The sequence below is a fragment of the Drosophila subpulchrella genome, unplaced genomic scaffold (genome assembly GCF_014743375.2).
Source record: "Drosophila subpulchrella strain 33 F10 #4 breed RU33 unplaced genomic scaffold, RU_Dsub_v1.1 Primary Assembly Seq75, whole genome shotgun sequence".
In the NCBI taxonomy this organism is placed as follows: Eukaryota; Metazoa; Arthropoda; class Insecta; order Diptera; family Drosophilidae; genus Drosophila; species Drosophila subpulchrella.
In genome coordinates, this window is record NW_023665711.1 from 188,120 (window position 1) to 202,003 (window position 13,884).

The window sequence follows — 13,884 nt, forward strand, 5'->3', positions numbered from 1 at the left end:
TCGCTTCGCACGCGTGACTTGGTGACTGCTGGTAACGACTCGGACTCGCGAGGGGGTCAGCCGTACGGGCTTAGGGAAGCGTCACCGTTCTCAGACTAGGGTGAACAGAAGCTGCGCTCTCCAGGATCGCTCCTTTCGACACACCGCCGCCTGTCCCTTGCTCTGTCCCGGATGGTCCCACTGGGGTTTCCGCTCAGCCGCGCGGACAGTCAAGGCGGTAACGCCAGGAGGCTGCCTCGCGCTTTACTTCGCTTCCACGCCTAGTGTAAACGAACGTTCCACCCTAGCCTCACCCTATTGCTTTTGGTCCTGGACGTTTCCGCGTGGCTTTTGGTACTCGGGGCTCGGGCACGCCGCTCCGGGACCTCGCAAGTCGAATCTGTAGGACTCTCCTGGACAATTCCACTCGAGACCGTACCGATCGACCGCTCTCCCTTCTGGCTTGTTATATTCGTGATTCGGGCACGCCGCTCCGGGACCTCGCAAGTCGAATCCGTAGGGCTCTCCTGGACAATTCCACTCGAGACCTTACTGATCGACCGCTCTCCCTTCTGGCTGGTTATACTCTCTCCAGGCGTAACGCCAGGACTTTGTGGATAAAGTTAAACGACCGCCTTGACCTAGCCGTGTGACGCCCTCTGGATCTCAGCTACCTGCGTCTCAATTCGGAGATTCCTGGTATCCCAATCCCGAACGTCTCGACGTAGCAATCTTGCTCCTTGTAGGCTCCCACGGCGTTGTTTCCCTGGCGACTCGACTTGCTGTTGCTCCCTTGTAGATTATCGGGTTGTTTGATTGTTCCCTTTGGTATCTGATTGATCTTGACGGTTTGACTCCTTGTGATCGACTGATCCAACTGCCAGCGCTCTGCGGCCTTATATAGGGCCTCCGGGAACCGTTATTTCCCTTTTGCGCACGGCCCGCTGGATCTCTCCACTCTGGGTCCAAAGTCCGTGCGTCCTGGATGACCCACTTGTCGTTCCCGTACCGCTTCCAATCGAAGCTCCGCCCACTGCTGCCATCCCGCTGATTCTCGTGATGCTTGTGGCACGCCTGTGGGCCGCTCCACCGCCGAGATGTGGTACTTCCTCTCCCGGTCCAAAGTTCACGGGAGAGTCCAAAGTCCGATGGAGTCCCGTTACCCGCTTTTGCACACGGCACTCTTGCCTTGCCCGCGAAGTCTCCACTCTCTCTCGATCTCCATCCTCGGTCTCCAAACTCTCTCGCTCTCCTTCATTGGTCTCCAAACTCTCTCGCTCTCCTTCGTTGGTCTCCAAATTCTCTTGCTCTCCTCGCCGCGCCGTTACTACGCGAATTCGCCGCGTATCTGGCAAGCGGCCGGCCATCTGCTGCTGTTTCTATTTGTGGGGAGTTATTCAACTCCTCACAATGGTTACTGCGATGTCGGATCACAGGCGAGGCTGAGCTGCGCTGAGGTTGTGCTAACGTTAGCTGCTATTTGAGATAGTGTATTACGAGCCCTATTCCCAGAGGTAGGAAGTAGAACCTCGGAGTTATGGGGTTCGTTGATAACTGATTTATTCTTCATTTGCTACATGCTTATATACTACTTGGAACACGGCAGTTTAGTGTAATGATTAGTGAAATAAGCTATATTTTAAAGTAGGTAGGTAGGTCAGGGAGTTTCGATTTGCGTAGTTGGCTCGGCTAACACTGCAAAATGTGCTGACTGCATTGGCGGGTCAGTGTACCGCAGAGACGCTAAGTTAGTGAGACATATAATATGCTGATCAGCAATTCTCATCTGCAGTGAGTGCTACTGAGCGCCTGGTACTGTTCCCAACTTGGGTACTTCTTGATTTGTTGGGTGTGGTCAGTTGAGTACCTTTGGGTACGAACAATGGGTGACCTGCCGGTACACAGGGTTAACCCACCGAACCGCCCATTCGTTGCGACCGGCGTCGATTATACCGGGGCAATCGAAATCAAGGCAGCACGGCTTCGCGGAACAAGTACCTACAAGGGATACATCGCTATTTTCGTCTGCTTGGCTACGAAGGCCGTTCACCTAAACGCGGTGACCGGACTCTCATCGGAACACTTCCTACTAGCATTTTCTCGTTTTACTGGTCGCCGAGGACCAGTTCAACATATGTATAGCGAGAACGGAACAAATTACGATGGCGCCAACAAGTTATTAGCTAGCGCAGAATAAGCTGATCGCGAACACGCTACTTGCATTTCACTCCGTCATACTCCGTCAAGTCCGTCAAGCATCACCTAAAGAGGATTCTCGGCAATCACAAGCAAACTTATGAGGAACATGCAACGGTGCTCATCAGGATTGAAGCTTTCCTAAACTCTCGGCAACTTTGTCCGCTAACAGCTGATCCAGACGACTTAGAAACTCTCACGCCGGCACATTTTCTCATTGGCGACACAATGGAGCCAAGATTGGCTCTCCCATCTTCAAACTCGCCCAAAATAGTGTCAGGAATGGGAGAATTTTGATATCAATGAATTAGTACTAATCAAGGACGATCAACTGCCTCCATCGCAATGGACGCTTGGTAGAATTACCAGTCTCCATCCTGGAGAGGATTCACTCGTTAGAGTTGTAACATTGAAAACAAAATCAGGAAGTCAAAAATGCTCCATCTCCAAGCTTAGTCGCCTGCCGATCTCATGCTAATATGAACCAGCTGTTGCTCCCTTGGTAATCAATTGCATTCGTATGTTATTTCTCTTTCTCTTTGTCTTAGCCGCTACGAGTACAAGGGAATTTTAGATCCATAATCCTGAACAACACATGTATCATGCTGATTTCGCATTAGCGTGCGGCATGTTCAGTCCCACGGTACTTGGTTCGTTCACACAGCTGATAGCCCTGCCAACTGAATAAAAGGCTCAGAACTTGCGAGAAAAAGAGAAGAGAACTACTAGCTTCAGCGACCGGAGCAACATTGCCACCCTTTTGCTTTTCTGTCCATTGCGACCCATTTTTGCATACAATAGTGAAGTGTACACATTATAAGCTAATGAATTAAAGGTCAAACTGTTATATTTTGAACTTCAGTCGTTTAACTACAGCCGTAAAGAGCATTTTCGGCACGGCGTCAAAACTGAACAACGAGTAACCGGTATATTATTAAATTTCTTAGAGAGGTTATCAAAAGATCACCGAATTGGAACCAGAAAACAAAATATATATTTATTGAAAAACCGAGTCCAGGAAAACACATCATCTCATCTGGATTAAACTTAAATTATAATACAAAAGTCAGATTCTGCTGCAGCTTTTTTCCATCGTTTCACTTCTTCTCTTATGCCACTATCTTGACCTCCTTCCATGTCTTCCTCACACCTTCTTTTCTGGCCATTTCACTGCTTCTGCTGGTATTTTCTGCTGTTAGGTGTAATGCTTTCTTTTGTTGTGGTATAAGGTAACTCTTAAGCTATTAACCAATCTTACATTTGGCTGATTACTTATCTGTCCCAGTTGACCAAGCATCTTCATTGTCCTCGACATAGCGCCACAACTTCATATAATTACAGCTGGTTGTGGTGTTACATCGTTTCACCTTCGTATCGACCGTTCCTTTTGACTTGTATGTATGGCGTGTATGGGACCCATCTACGTGTAACGTAAGTAGTGGCTGATCCCCCTTGTCGATGTAGTCCTTCCGTCTTGCCAACTTTCTAAGTGAAAATAATTTTCATGTTGACAATATGTTGAACTTTTTGCTCGAGATGAGGGATACAGCGTGTACAGTTTTTTGGACAGGAAAATTACCGGTATTGTGTTCGTCGGAAACAACTTCCTTCTTTACAGCTTTCGTTACTACCAAAAGACCATTTCCATCAACCTCCTTGAAAACTGAGCCTCCATTAATCTTCTACCCTTCATATGGTCGATCGGCTAGAAGTTCCTTTATCGCCTTCAGTATCTCGTTTTTCCTTGACCATTTTTAATGCGCGCTATATTCCCCGAAGATATAAGTAATACTAGGTTGGGGTAACGACTAATGAAGTCAACGTGCTTCAATCGCTCCCCAGGTCGATGCTCGATTTTAAATTGACTGCGATTGGTACATCCGACTTCTTTAGAATTTGTTTGAATGCAATGCAATCTGCGACCAACTTGCAGGGCGATCCCAGCAAATAGAATTTGAATCTCTGGTGGCGAGATATACGGCTTTTGCTTCCAAGATGTAAAAGTGTTGGCGAGTCTGCTTCGGATGTATTTTTACTCCAATATTGGACAGGGTACAGTCTCCCATCATTAGCACCGCCGCAAATCCGTCTTTTGATGCATCCGTGTGTACTTCCGTTTCGGCCTCTCTGTTTTAAAATTTTACGACAGGCCCCTTTTTCAATGGGTCATTTTACAGCTGGAATGCATTAAGCTGAGTCTTAGCCATTTGAAATAGAAATCCTTTCCAAAGAAGATCAGTTAATAATTCAAAACGAATTGACTGAAAAAATCCCGGCAGTCCCAGAAGACATTACACTGCCCTGACTTTTTTAGGTATCGAAAACTTGCTAGTCGCTGCCGTTTTTTCCTCCCTTCTGCATAGATTTTCGTTCTCATGTTGCGCTCCCAAAAAGCAAATTTATGCTTGCAGGAAGTGACATTTCCGCCAATTAATCTTCAGTCTAAGACGAGATCCATTTTCTCCAAACAATATTCCGCGGTATCAGCGTGAATAATTATATCGACCATGTGTTAATCAAAAATATCATTGTTCATCAACTCCTGAAACACGCAGTTTTCGTTGCGAGTAAAAGCTGGAGGCGAATGGGGTTCTGTCAAATTCGAAGAGTGTGTTTCTTGCTCTCCTCATCTACTGCCACGTGAAAACCCCATTCTCCAAGTCCTTGACGCTAAAGTCATTCGCTTTGTGCAGCTTTTAAGCACATCTTCGATTACGGGAACCGGAATTCAGTCTTCAACACCATCGAATCCAATTCCAACGCGTTCAGGCCCTCTGTCCGGTGAATCTGGACACCGGCCCCGCTATCCAACTTCACCGCTCTCTCGCTCTACCGCTCTCTCGCGCTCCCGCTCTGTCCCCAGCTCACCTCCGTGAAGTCTCCGCTGGGCTATGGAGCGCGAAACTGAGCTTAGACTTAAGTAGTTCGATTTTGGCAGTTCAATTGATTAAACCGCGGTCGCTCCCCCGCCTACTTTGTAAAGTTATCTTTTGCGTACTTTTCTTTCGGTCAAGGGGCACTTCGCGCAGCGTGTGTTATCTCCCCTACAGCTTCGAAGCAGATCGCCGCATCCGACGCCCGCCAGCCACAGCTGCAGCAAAACACCGAAGCCCAGTTCCCGCCGACGCCGCCAGTTCCCGCCATCGCCTCCCACGCCATACCACCAGCGCCTACGGTACCCCGCTACCCCCGGCGTACATTTTGGTCTATTCGCGCCTATCGTGAAACCAGATAAGTAAAGCTTTTCGTCTTATTGATTGCCGGTCTGCAGTCAGACACACGAAAATATCATTCGTTTGACTTTCTGTACGATTTGTCCAAAATAAAAGTCCGATTAAATCCGACAACGGCAATTAATAAATTAATCTTCGATTTTCCTTTTGCTACGTGCGACCATATTGCCAATTTTTTCCTACTCTTTTTATACCCGTTACTCGTAGAGTAAAAGGGTATACTAGATTCGTCGGTTTCCGACCCCATAAAGTATATATATTCTTGATCAGGATCACTAGATCACCGAGTCGATCTAGCCATGTCCGTCTGTCCGTCTGTCTGTCCGGATGAACGCTGAGACCTCGGAAACTATGAGAGCTAGGCTATTGAGATTTGGCGTGCAGATTCCTGAGCTTCTTACGCAGCGCAAGTTTGTTTCAGTAGAGTGCCACGCCCACTCTAACACCCACAAACCACCCAAAACTGTGGCTCCTACAGTTTTGATGCTAGAATAAAAATTTTAACTGAAATGTATTGTTCTCATCAATACCTATCGATTGATAAAAAAAAAGTTTGCCACGCCTACTTTAACGCCCACAAACCGCCCACAAACTTCAAAAAATCGTAAATATGAACGTGGATATCTCGGAAACTATCAAAGATAGAGAATTGGGATCTCAGATTTAGATTCCGTAGCGTTGTGCGCAGCGCAAGTTTGTTACGCAAATATGCCACGCCCACTCTAACGCCCACAAGCAGCCCAAGCCTGTGGCGCCCAAAATTTTTATGCTAGATACAAAATTTTAACTGAACTGTATTGGTCTCAACAATACCTATCGATTGACCCAAAAAAAATTTGCCACGCCCACTCTAACGCCCACACCTAACTCTTAAATCTGTCTACCGCCGATAGGTGGCGCATTTCAATCTCGCTTTGCTGCTTGCATATCTCCATTTCCCTTTGGTCCCTTTAGCTGAGTAACGGGTATCTGATAGTCGAGGTATTCGATACAGCGTTCTGCCTTGTTTTTAATTGCATTTATAACATATAAAATCGAGAAAAAAATTCCAAGCATAGAAAAAATATTGTGCAAATAAAAGCCAAGCATATAGTGATAATTATTTAATTTCCAGTGATCTGCCAATTCAGGCCCCCAAAACTTTCAAAGATTTTCTCACTGTATATCCGCAGCCGCTAAATTACTTGCACAAATTTATTTCGTTTTTCCAAGTACAGTCCACTTACAAATAAATCGAAAACGTCCACCACAACACATACCCCGCCGGCAATAATTATTTAAAAAATTTAAAACATGCGAACATTACATACATACATATCCATATCTACATACATACAAATATCTACATACATACAAATATCTACTTACATACAAATATCTACGTACATACCCATATCTACATACAAGTACATTCGCAAGTTTTCCGTCGGCCATCCGGTTAAAAATAATAAAATAAAAATTACACCAACCGACGTGAACATTTTTTGGTCATTGTGTTTTATTTACCACCATCAAACTTTTTAGTATTTTTTTCTGTATTTGGTATTTAATCCCTAAAATATATTTTATCCAGGGAAAATAATACCAGCACTCCACCGCATGCAAAGCATCCTCCGTCCACGAATTTTGTCGGTATATTTCAGTATTTTTCCCTCGGAATATTAAATTTAATTAAAACAATACTCTAATACTAAATAATCAACAAATAGCATCCTCCGGCCAACAACTTATTGGCATATTTTGGTATTTTTCGTACATTTAGAAGTTTAAATAAAGGCGAAATAATACAATTACTCCACCGGGGACTACATATTAACACATATTTGGTATTTTTCCCCCCTCAATTTATTTCAAAGGCAAATAATACCAGCACTAAAAAAAATATACACCAAACTTGATCCCAATTACAATATTCATATACCAAGAAGGTTAAATATTATAGTATTATTTCTTCATGGGTGATATACGAATTCCTTACTCACCGTTCCTAATCCGTATCATTAGGTTTAATTCCGCAAAGTAAACCAGGTCGGTACTTGCTCCAATTTCTATTTCCACGATCCACTACTTTTTTTGTCGACACCTCGTTCCACTGTTCCACGTTTCCTATTTATTCGACATAAACAAAGGCGAGCAGATTCTGACCCATAAAAGGTCTTTTTTTTAAATGTCCGTTGGAAGCGATAACAACAAGTTGTCTATACCACCTTCCGTAGTCCAAGGTATATCCTTAGATCCGCCCACACCCGAACTAACCGCTAAGACCTCGTCGCCCCGAAAAAGGGTCACCCGTGCAAACGTCAAAATGGCACTACCAGCTTCCCAAATTGCTTTGATCAAATTTATTGAGGTCTCAGATCGGCTGAGTGAATTTGAATCCAGAACAAACACTCCTTCGACGGTCGCTCCTACTCTGTCCATGCTTAACATTCGCCGCGAAGAAATACGCGCATTATGGGATCGCATCATGGCAGAATACGATGAATGCACCGGGTGCACAGCAGAAGCCGGAGACAGTGCAGCTGAAACTATCATCTACCAATCCTCTAAGCTAAATACGGCTACTGCTATTCCGTTTACGAGAGATGTGGGGCTCAGATCGCGGATATGATAGCCCAAGCTCCTCAAGTTCAAGCTGTTCCTACCCAGACTTACTTTCCAGTCGAGTAACTCGACTATCAGATACCCGTTACTCAGCTAAAGGGACCAAAGGAAAATGGAGATATGCAAGCAGCAAATGCGCCACCTACCGACGGTAGACAGATTTAAGCGTTGTGGGCGTTAGAGTAGGCGTGGCAAACTTTTTTATCTATCATGAAAATTGTGGGCGCCACAGATTTGGGCGGATTGTGGGCGTTAGAGTGGGCGTGGCATATTCGCGTAACAAACTTGCGCTGCGCTCAAGCCTACGGAATCTAAATCTGAAATCCCATTTCTCTATCTTTGATATTTTCCGAGATATCCGCTTTCATATTTACGATTTTTTGAAGTTTGTGGGTTGTTTGTGGGCGTTAAAGTGGGCGTGGCAAACTTTTTGTAGGTCAATTGGTAGGTATTGGCGAGAACAATAAATTTCAGTAAAAATTTTTGTTCTAGCATCAAAACTGTAGGAGCCACAGTTTTGGGCGTGCATGCCTAATCCCAGTATTGTAGCTCTTATAGTTTCCGAGATCTCAGCGTTCATACGGACATGGCTAGATCGACTCGGCTAGTGATCCTGATCAAGAACATATATGCTTTATGGGGTCGGAAACGCTTCCTTCTGCCTGTTACATACTTTCCGACGAATCTAGTATACCCTTTTACTCTACGAGTAACGGGTATAATTACTTCGCGACGGGGTATAGATCCGTCTTGCTGGTCACCGCCATAATTGACATATGTCACCTGGGGTCGAATTTTAAAGCTCGTGACTTGATAGATTTTTTCTAAGCGGCTGTTCAAATTAATTAAGTTGCCTCACCAAGTAATCCGAGCCCAAGTATCAGGCTTAACCCAGACAGTATCCGCTAAATCCAAAAAAGCTCTATCAGTTTACCATCCGTTCTCCGACCAGGCCTCGCTTGCAAATAAACACGACGGCCTATGTTCTTCCTCAATTAGCTGGAAAACTTCCATCTTGTTCGATTCCGCAACAGTTTCTACGGGATCCTCCCGAACTGCCACTAGCGGATCCAAAGTTCTACGACAGCGCACAGATAGATATTCTGGTCGGGGCCGACGTACTGCCATCCATTCTCCTAAGCGGCACCCGGCCGAACATTTGTGGCTCTCTCCTCGGTCAAGAAACCATTTTCGGGTGGATCCTAACAGGACCCGTTCCTGCTCCAAGGGAAAATAAGATTTCCGTTTTTTCCACGCGAATCTCCCACACGGTTGACACGTCCCTGGATAGGCTTCTTACCAAATTTTGGGAGGTGGAGGATCTGCCAGTAAAAGAGACAAAATCTTCCGATTTGACATGTGAGAAAAATTTTCTCCGGACGACTACGAGAGACGATAACGGCAGGTATGTCTTAAGTCTTCCGTTTCGTGATCCCGAAAACGTAAAATCCGTCCTCGGTCACTCCAGATCCTCCGCGTTGTCACAGTTCCTGAGAACCCAGCAACGCCTAAAGAGGGACAGTCAGCTGAAATCCAAATACGACTCCGTGATTCAAGAGTATCTCGACCTCCATCACATGAAAGAAGTCCGTCCTACCCATAATTCTGCCAGTTATTACCTTCTGCATGGCGTGCTCAAGCCGGAAAGTACAACCACCAAGCTGCGTGTGGCTTTCAATGCCTTCAGCCCTTCAGAGTCCGATCTAACTATCCAGATCCTGAAGTGGCGATATTTCCGATACGTCTACAGGACCGATATCGAGACGTGTGCCATTCTTTTGGTTTACTAGAACTATTCGGCTGACAAAGTTTGATGTAGACGGGCGTATGATTCCAGCAGCCAACCACTCGTCGATCTCCTTCTCTTGGCGACGGACGAAAAGGAACAATCTCGCCATCCGGAACCATCTTAAGCTTTATTGAAACTTCTGCTACGGGCTTAGTAGTAGAATGGCCTCCGCACTAGAGGTGCAGAAACATCCATTTTTTTCGAAGTTACATCAATGTTTGCCTAAAACATCGGAAAAGCGATGTTTTCTGCACCTCTACCCCGCACCCCTCATTAATGTATGCGGGTTCCAGGATAATTTGCATTATCCATAAATTAACCTATTTTGACCTTTTTCCACATTATGAGCAAATAATATTCAACAGGTGTTGTTGTGTACGTCAGAATGGTCGCACACTAGGGCGTTCCCGATTCGTATGAAATTTTTGAAGTCCTATAAGGTGCGCATTGAGGAATTTAAGGTATACCAACGTAAATGTTTTGAAAAAAGCGCGATATTGGGTCTACTACTTGGTTTCAAAGTTTATAACTCATACGCACTGCTGAGGTTGATCAAATATATTATTTTCATGCTAAGGAAAAATGTGCATGTCTGATCATGACGTTCTGTCGTACCATGAATGTCAATCTGATAAAGAATTCAAAACAAACCCAATAAATTTCACAAGTTTATGTTTCTCAGATGTATTGGCACTTGTGTTTCTGTCACAGAATCATTAAATGGAAAGAGTCATAAACATGTCACGATCATAAAAGGGACACACACAAGACCCACCATGATGATTACACACCTATTTTACCAACCGATTACCGACTTGTGATTTCTCACTTCCTGGCCAGCATATAAGGGCATAAGCAAGTCCCAAGAAGCATTTTTTTAACATCATATAATATTTATTCATTTATTTTGTTATCGTGAACATGTTTTATTACATAAATAATTAAATATACAAATAAAAAAATATACGAATAAACTTACTCTTTTAAATCGTGGCCATGTGTGGTAGACAGCTAAGGCTATTACTTGCCCCTCAGGGCTTACAGACCTGCGTTCACTAGACTATGGATAACCTAGTATTTAGGACGATTCGGGTTCGTGCACTTCTAGCATTGCTAGGTGCTAAGCTCGTCGGATTGTCGTGGGATCTTCCTAGTCTTCTCTATAACACGCACCGTACTACGCGTAAAAACCAGTTTTAAGTGCACTAAAAGGTAATCTGAAAGGCTCAAACAAAAATAATGGGTGTGAACGGACTCAAGGTACGCGGACGGACGTTGAAGGCACAAGCGAATCAGGAAACATTAAGAGTTAGGGTGGCTCGATGATATTGTCCCCCCTTTCTGTACCCTTCCTACCATGATAACTCGTGCGAAATTGTTAGCGGTTATCCCTTTCTCAATATTTATTCATTATTTACATTTTTAATTCATATAGCGGCGGCATAGTATGATCAATCACGATCCCGCGTTATAAATTTATTCAACCATGGTTGCACTATCTACTTCAATCAACAAATGAAAATCAGAAAATACAATCATGATTTCAATACAACTTAAATTCTTTCATCTTCAAAAATTAAATTCAACTCAAAATATAATAAGATTCAAGCTGACCGAATAACCGTCCGTTTGATTTGGCACACACAATCATAATACCATTAATATATAGGACAAATGTCAGAAAATCAATGACAATAACAATATTTCACTTACGCAAAACTCCGGCGACGCAGGTTCGGTGGGCCCATCGAAGACGCTGTGCAAGGATGCTTTTAAGACAAGTTAACATTTTCATTTCTGACAAGATAAGTTACGTGGCATGTAGGGATGGTCATTGTCAGGACTTAAAGAGAATTACTACTAAATCAATACAAAGGTATGCTACATAAGCTAGTACCGAAAAATTACTCTTAGCAGATTGAAAGTTAAACAACACAAAAATTTAACGCCTGCGACAGCTCATACATACGAAGGGTTCTGCGTCTTCGCATGTCAGACAGCAGGTCTGTTCAATCGACGCTCTCCTCCAAATACATTTACCTGGTGAGGCTTTTCTCATCGGCAATCCGCACGTGGCGAATACGGGCGAAGTGCCGGGTCTGCTGCGCTACAAATCGCCTTCCGAGATACCGCTTACTGGACTAGCCAGAGCTGTGCGGTAGAAAAATTCACATCCGGTATCGGTTCACTTCCTTATTCAAGTACAACCACGGTTACGATCTATGGTCCAACCATAGCTGATGTACTTGTACTATAACCCTCCAAAATGTCGCTCTATGGCTTAGCCAGAGCTGGGGCGGTGGATGCCGCGCGTGGCGCGTGTTGGCAAGGTTATGCACTAGCCACAGTTGGCATCCAGGTGGACTTCCTTCGATTCGGGGCGGTTCTTACAAGGCCGCACGAGGCATGCGGTTGGTGGGATGCCGGGCCAGAGATTTACGCCGTTTGCGGACAATCTGTAGCCTCGTTCACCTTCCAGAATGTTCGCGCCTTTGCTGATCGGGGAAACCTAGCGAGTCACGTGTCCGCAGGGTGCAACCCTGCCGTAGCAGGTTGGCCTGAACTGACACCAAGAAAAAGTCTCGTCTTGGCCGACCGGTTGCAGAATTATAAACGGTGTGATCACTCCGCGCTGGCGCTGACGTTGCCGGCCGGTTTTGACAGAACCTCCTTTTCTTTCCTATTACACAAAAAAAATATACATAGATATACACGGCACTTAATACCCTGCCTATGTGGTTAAATTCGTGTATTTATATCTACCAGTAGTTGGGTGCAAAACTTAAATGATCCTCCTGTCAGTATCGACTTGCACGGTGTACACACAATTAAACGGAAACCGAACCGCGTAGGTTGTAATTATACCCGTTACTCGTAGAGTAGGGTATACTAGATTCGTGGGAAAGTATGTAACAGGTAGAAGGAAGCGTTTCCGACCCCATTAAGTATATATATTCTTGATCAGGATCACTAGCCGAGTCGATCTAGCCATGTCCGTCTGTCCGTCTGTATGTCCGTCCGGATGAACGCTGAGATCTCGGAAACTATAAGAGCTAGGCTATTCCTGAGCTTCTTACGCAGCGCAAGTTTATTTAAGCAGCGTGCCACGCTCACTCTAACGCCCACAAACAGCCCAAAACTGGGGATCTTACAGTTTTGATGCTAGAATAAAAATGTTAACTCAAATGTATTGTTCTCATCAATACCTAACCCTACCCAAAAAAAAGGTTGCCACGCCCACTTTAACACCCACAAACTTCAAAAAATCGTTAGTATGAACGCGGATATCTTGGAAACTATCAAAAATAGAGTATTGGGATTTCAGACTTAGATTCCGTAGTTTTGTACTCAGCGCAAGTGTGTTACGCGAATATGCCACGCCCACTTTAACGCCCACCAACCGCCCAAGCCTGTGGCGCCCACAATTTTTATGCTAGTTAAAAAATGTTTACTGAAATGTATTAGTCTCGTCAATACCTATCGATTGATCCAAAATAAGTTTGCCACGCCCACTCTGGCACCCACAAATTGCCCAAACCTGTGGCGCCCACATTTTTTAGTCTAGAAAACAAATTTTAACTGAAATGTATTAGTCTCGTCAATACTTATCGATTTACTTTAAAAAAATTTGCCACTCCCACTCTAACGCCCTTTACGCTTAAATCTGTCTACCGCCCACATAACCATATATTGAGATCAGGGCTAGGTGGCGCATTTCAGTCTCGCCTTGCTGCTTGCATAGCTCCATTTCCCTTTTGTTCCTTTAGCTGAGTAACGGGTATCGGATAGTAGAGGTGCTCGGGTATAGCGTTCTTCCTTGTTTTCCATTCTTATTTTTACTACCGCAGCAGCCTTGCGTGCGTTTTCATTCAAAGTTTTAAACGAAGTGAACGAGAACTCTTGACGCGAGAAGTTGGCTGTTCGCTGCCACGTTGCTAAACTGAACCTAATTACCTGGATATTTCCAGATTCGGTTCTTCTTTATGCCTTCACACATTTTCAGAGAGCGCGAAAAAGAGAGAGTGGTATGCTGACAGACTATATGTGTAAGGGTGTCAGCTAGACGATACTCGATGCTCTCAG